The sequence below is a fragment of the Sminthopsis crassicaudata genome, chromosome 1 (genome assembly GCF_048593235.1).
Source record: "Sminthopsis crassicaudata isolate SCR6 chromosome 1, ASM4859323v1, whole genome shotgun sequence".
In the NCBI taxonomy this organism is placed as follows: Eukaryota; Metazoa; Chordata; class Mammalia; order Dasyuromorphia; family Dasyuridae; genus Sminthopsis; species Sminthopsis crassicaudata.
The window spans coordinates 49,614,972-49,622,186 of NC_133617.1; positions in this window are offsets into that span (position 1 = coordinate 49,614,972).

Genomic DNA, 7,215 nt, shown 5'->3' on the forward strand with positions numbered 1-7,215 from the left:
CTTGAAGAGAGTTAGTTATTCAATAAGCAAAGATCCTGAATCTTTTCCTTCCTAGTTTCCCCACTCTTTATGGAGGAGGGGTGAAAAGTATCAGCATAGCCTATCCAGCTTATCGGCCCCTGAGGTGTTCGGGCTGTCCTAAGATAAAAGGGAAACAGGGCCAGACTGCAAATTCCTACCAGGGAGCAGGATGCTGGGGGCTAGGTCTGTGGTGGTGAGAGGGCAATTCTTCCTGCTCAAATTCAGGGCAGCTTAAGTCTAGAAGAGATTTGCATTAAAAGGGCATCTCTTTGAAGAGCTAATCCAATTCTAATTGATCAATGATGGACAGAATCAGCTACATCCAGAAAAGGAACACTGGGAAATGAGTGTAAACTGTGCTCATTGTTTTTTTTTTTGTTTGTTTGTTTTGTTTTGTTTCTCTTCTCAGATTATTTTTACCTCACGATACAATTCTTCCTTTGCAACAACAACAACAAAATTCGGTTCTGCACATATATATTGTACCTAGGATATATTATAAGATATTTAATATGTATGGGAATGCCTGCCATCTAGGGGAGGGGGTGGAGGGAAGGAGGGGAAGAACTTTGAACAGAAGGGAGTACAAGGGATAATGTTGTAAAAAAAAAAAAAAAAAAAAATTATCTATGCATATATACTGTTAAAGAAAATGTTATAATTATAAAAATTAATAAAAAATAAATTTTAAAAAAAGGGCATCTCTGCTTCTTTCTGAGTGTCTGGAGGCAGGAGTTGCCCTCAGAAGAGAACTGAGAATCTCAGGTAAACTAGATAAACCAACAGGTCTTAGAAATCAGTTTTGGTCTTACAGATCTCTATTAGTTGTCCAGTAGCAGACAGATGACCAAGCTAAATACTTATTTGGCCAAGCATTTAGGATACAATGATTACATATAATCAGGCTAGAAACAGCAAGGTATGACATAATTGAATTGCATTAACAATTTCTATTGACTATTGCTCTGATCTTAAAACCAGTTATATGAGGAAAAAAATGCAAGAGCATAAATTCTAAACAAATATTTATCATAACCTTATATTGATAACAATAAGAAATTTGTCCCCATAGGTTCATATCCAAGTAGATGATATTCATACAAATTATTCATACAAATCAGTTTGTTTTTAAAATACCCAATGCAAATTCTGTATATGATATATACAGAATGCCTAATTCCACATAAGATAATTCAAGAAGATAGCAGTTAAACTTTTAGAAATAACTAAATATAAATCCATAAAGTATGAGTGGCATTCACAGAAACTCAGGCTAAGTTTGAATATTGCTCTTTTCCCAACCTTTTCGCTTCAAAGGGGCTAGATTTGCTGGGTGTGTCCTAACAGCTGGGAAGCCTGTCAAGGTGGGTGGAGATAGATTAATTAATCTGTTCAGTGAAGCTTATTGAGAGGCAATAAGGGGACCCCAACTCTGTAGCTTTCATTCCCTTTAGGCATCCCTAAGAGAGAGAGAGATACGACAAAAACTTTTAACTTCGCCAGAGCTGTTCCATGATGTCTCAATGAGCAATGCTTGGCTTGAGCTTAGAGCTCCAGACAGAGTCAATCAAGTCCCGGGAAATTGAGCTGTCCCACTTCGCTAATAGTGGGTGGGGGGTTTGTGTTACCTCATGAATGGGAAAACTGAAACAGAGGCAAGAGCAATATTGGAGGAGGTCTCTACAGAGATGACATAATCAGTGGAGACAGCATCTTGATAAGAGATTCCCATAGCTTGGGATGGGAGAGATTTTCTGCTATTCTGAAATATAAGATTTTATCAAGTATTCTGATAAAGAGGCAAGGGGAGGTTTTGTAGAACTAAGAGGCAGGGAAACCGAGGCAGGACTGAGTCAGGATAATTAGGGAAACTGAGTCAGGACAATAAAACAAACCAGACTAAAACTAGAAAATACAAGGACTTGTGGCAAGGACCAGTTTCTCCCCAATAACACCAGAATTATTAGCATAGAACAGCACTCCTTATTCAGAGAGACACACACCTCCCTGTTCGAATCTCTGCAGTTGGGGGGCATCTCAGCCAGAGATGGACATTCTTTAGGTCTGTGGTGATTTGTGCATTTAACTCAGCCTCTGCTGTGTAGCAGTGCTCAAAGCAGTCCTGTTGCCCTGAGAAGGCACCCCAAGTCAGGGGCTCTGAGAGAGACAAAAAATGGAGTTTGAGAGCTTCATTCCCTCTCTCTCTCTAGGGAGGACAGATTTCTGAGTACATTATACAATTAGACCAAGACAGGCCACCCCAAACCATTAGAGTCCTGATGTCAAAATGCTGAAATAATAATTAAGGAATTGGGTTAACAGGGGTGGAGAAACAGATCAGAGAGGCTGCCAGTCCTTGGACAGGTGTCTGATTTTTGGTTGCTTTTAAAGAATAATCCCAAAGACTGAATAAGGGATTTCAAAGTTAAAATAGTTTCCAATTCGGCCTGAACTTAAATAAGACATCAGTTTTTCCCAATTTCCTGACCAGCTGAAATCTCAGTTTCCTTCCCCTCCTGTTTACTTCTATAATTATCAGATTATACATAATATACTAGTAAATTTCCTGAAACAGCAATAGTCAAACAGTTTTATACAGCAATAGTTAAACAGGTTTATACAGTAATAGTTAAAAGTTTTTCTCATACAGAACAATAGTCAAACAGTTTAGCAAGTCCCCCAATTTTAATAAGTCTTAAAAAAATAGATGGATTAATTTGAAAGCTGGCTTATCTCACTCAGAACCTTCTCTGGGAAAGGTGGGTATGACCCCTCCCTACTCTGTTAGAAGAGGCAGAGGGAGGGGAAGGCAGCTAGCTACAAGGTACTTAATGCAGAGAATAGTGAGTCGAAGACAAAAGACCCTACCCCCTCCCATCTTCTAGTGATTAGGTTGTGGGGGCATTTGGGACAATTCGAAAGGTGAGATCCTAACTGGAGATAAGCGACTCTTGAAGCAAGTTGGGGGTTGGGTGAGTAGAGAGAGATTGGAACTCTCCATAGAATTCAGGTGTTAATTTAACCATTCTCTAAAAGGCAGCTTGAGGGAGAGTCTATTCCTATTCTATATCCCTGGCTTCCTGAACTGAAGCCAGAGAAATTCAGGCAAGAAAGAGACAGTTTAAGGAAACTGATGCAGTAAAAAAAGAACTGTCGCACACTGGAACAGAGAAAGATTCTAGCGAGGCGCTAAATTAAAAGTAGTTAAGGAATATTTAAATAGTTTCAATCACTTTAATTCACTCCTGCCTGCCTTCAGTCAGGATGGGGGGAAAAAAAGAGAAATCAAAAGAAAATATTTTCACTCTCTTAACAATTAATTTGCCTGGATTCGGAATTTGTTCCCCAGACAAAATTACAAAGATCATCTCTCTGTAGTTCTAGACTGGCCGGGACCAGAACTTAGAAAGGGCATCTTTTAATTGTTGGGAGGGGGCATAGGATGTCAATTGAGAGAAATAGAGAGTGAGCTGAGACAGAGAAAGGCTTGAACATTCTCTGTCTAGGTTTTAGAGAGCCGGTAAGTATGCCCTGAGGCTTAGAAAGAAAATGGGCAGTTTTAAAATGCTATATCCAGCCTAGAGAGCATGGTCTAATGCAGGATGACTAAATCAGTCCCATTTTAAAAGGTATGGGACAAGCTATTTCTCTGAGAGCGCTGGAAGCTTGACTACTTTAAAAGCCAGGTAGGAGCTATGGGAGGGGCATTCCTAGAGATCTTGAAAAGAGTCCCCAAATCTCCCTACTGTACCCCAAGAAGGGAACAGGATGGGAGCATTTAAATGGCAGGTTAAGCCACATGGGAGAGGTTGGGAAAGAGAGAGGATGGGGGAAGGGAGATATGTTATCTTACCCAGTGCTTCTCAGGTGGCAAAGGTGAAGGCTCATGCAGTTGGGTAGAGACACATCTCCAAGTTCGCCCCGATCCATTGACTTTACTCCACCATAACAGCCCAACACCCAAATATGGCTGGTAAAATCATTGATTTTCTTTTTGATATGGGGACTTTACTTTCCATCTTGCTCTGGCACTCTGGTCTCATTTACCCCTGTAGAATGAAGATTGAAGGAAAACTTTTTTTTTTCTTTTTTCTTTTTTAATTTAATTTTATAATTATAACTTTTTTTTTTTGACAGTACATATGCATGGGTAATTTTTACAACATTATCCCTTGCACTTACTTCTATTCAGATTTTTTCCCTTTCTCCCCCAACCCCCTCCCCCAGATGGCAGGAAGTCTTATACATGTTAAATATATTATAGTATATTCTAGATACAATATGTGTGTAGAACCGAATTTCTTGTTGCATAGGAAGAATTGGATTCAGAAGGTAAAAATAACAGTTTACACTCATTTCCCAGTGTTCCTTTTCTGGATGTAGCTTATTCTGTCCATCATTAATCAATTGGAATTGGATTAGCTCTTCTCTATGTTGAAGATATCCACTTCCATCAGCATACATCCTCATACAGTATCATTGTTGAAGTGTATAATGATCTTCTGGTTCTGCTTGTTTCACTTAGCATCAGTTGATGTAAGTCTCTCCAAGCCTCTCTGTATTTCTTCTGTTGGTCATTTCTTACAGAACAATAATATTCCATAACATTCATATACCATAATTTACCCAACCATTCTCCAATTGATGGACATCCATTCATCTTCCAGCTTCTAGCCACTATGAAAAGGGCTGCCACAAACATTTTGGCACATACAGGTCCCTTTCCCTTCTTTAGTATTTCCTTGGGATATAAGGCCAGTAGTAGTATGGCTGGGTCAAAGGGTATGCACATTTTGATAACTTTTTGGGCATAATTCCAGATTGTTCTCCAGAATGGTTGGATTTGTTCACAACTCCACCAACAATGCATCAGTGTCCCAGTTTTCCCACAGCCCCTCCAACATTCATCATTATCTTTTCCTGTCATCTTAGCCAATCTGACAGGTGTGTAGTGGTATCTCAGAGTTGTTTAATTTGCATTTCTCTGATCAATAGTGATTTGTAACACTCTTTCATATGAGTGGAAATAGTTTTAATTTCATCATCTGAAAATTGTCCATATCCTTTGACCATTTATCAATTGGAGAATGGCTTGATTTCTTATAAATTAAAGTCATTTCTCTGTATATTTTGGAGATGAGGCCTTTATCAGAACCTTTAACTATAAAAATGTTTTCCCAATTTGTTACTTCCCTTCTAATCTTGTTTGCATTAGTTTTGTTTGTGCAGAAACTTTTTAATTTGGTGTAATCAAAATTTTCTATTTTGTGATCAATAATGGTCTCTAGTTCTCCCTTGGACACAAACTCCTTCCTCTTCCACAAGTCTGAGAGGTAAACCATCCCATGTTCCTCCAAGTTATTTATGATTTCGTTCTTTATGCCTAAATCTTGGACCCATTTTGATCTAATCTTAGTATGTGGTGTTAAATGTGGGTCCATGCCTAGTTTCTGCCATACTAATTTCCAGTTTTCCCAGCATTTTTTGTCAAATAATGAATTCTTATCCCAAAATTTGGGATCTTTGGGTTTGTCAAAGACTAGATTGCTATTTTTATTCACTATCTTGCCCTGTGAACCTAACCTATGCCACTGATCAACTAGTCTATTTCAGATTGAAGGAAAACTTAAGAATTGTTTGGAGACCTTCCTTCTGCCTTGCTAGTTTGGTGACCTAACACTCATTTCTTATTATTCCCTCCTATCCTTCTCCTTTATTGGGGCCTGATTTAATGGTGAAATTGGGGACCCAATTTTCTCTTCTCAGACCTCCAGGTGCTCTTTTTATGCTTTCAAAGCCCTCCTATATTCCCTCTGAAATCTGGGAGAAAATAGATTCCTCTTTCTGGCATCAAGGAATCTCTGGGTGAGCCACTCCCATCTTAGTCAGGATTGACAAATTTCTTAAGCACAAACTTTTAGCATTGGCAAAAGAGTTAAGAGATTTGTTGCTACTTAACTGCAATTTTATCTTGATCTGCAGTCCCACCCTTTCCTAGATGCAGCCATAATACTCCTTAATTTTACTCTAAAAGCCAAACTAATTTTTGCCCCTGCCCTGACTCTAATTTAGAAAAGACTTTCACTCTGTATGTAGATGAAAGATGGGACCAGGCCCTGGGGGGTCTTGGACCTGATGTCAGACAAGTTGTCATTTCTCAACGGAACTGGACTGTTTCCCTAGAATTGCTCTCCTACCTTAGAGCAGTAGCTACTATAGCCCTTTTAATTGAAGAAGCCTCAAAACTTACCCTAAGGCACTAGAGCAGTGGTCCTCAAACTTTTTAAATAGGGGACCAGTTCACTGTCCCTCAGACTGCTGGAGGGCCAGACTATAATAAAAACAAAAACTCAAACTCTGTCTCTGCCCCTCAGCCCATTTGCCATAGCCTGGCGGGCCACATAAACATCCTCAGCCCTCCACATATGGCCCACAGTCCGTAGTTTCAGAATCCTTGCATTAGAGCATCTTAAAAACCAAAGGGCATCAGTGGCTTACTAGTGGGAGGCTTACTCTCAATAGCACCTTGGAAGCTAAGCCACTGCCCCCTTTGATTTTTGCCTAGAAAGCTGAATTCATTGCCCTAACCAGAGCTTTGGAACTGGGAAAGGGAATGAGAGTAAACATCTATACAGACTCCAAATATGCTTTTCATATTTTGCATACTCGTGGGGCTATATGAAAAAAAAGGGGGACTTTTGACAGCAAAGAATTTTCCTATTAAATATGGAGAAATTTTACAACTACTATAAGCTGTCCACAAACTCAAAGAGGTTTCAGTCATATTTTGTAAAGGACACTAGAAGGGAGATTCATTTCAAGCCAAGGGGAATAGGGTTGCAGATTTAGCTGCTAAAGCTGTTGTCCATTTATGGCTGACTATGGCACCTTTAATCCCCCAGCTCCCTGATTCTTACATTCCCCAGAGGAGGGTTTGAGACCCAGGACCACCCTTTCCCCACACTTTATATCAAAACTAAAAGCCCTTTTTGGATGCTTGTAGTATTTTTTCTTTTTCTTTTTTTTTTTTTTTTTTTTTAATTCAACACTTATTTTTTCAGTTCTGAATTCACATATATTAATCATTCCCCATACCTCCTACTAAAAAAGGAAGAAAAGAAAATATATTTCAATCTGTACTCTGAGTCCATAAGCTTTTTTATCTGGAGATGGATAGCATGTTTGCATCACTGA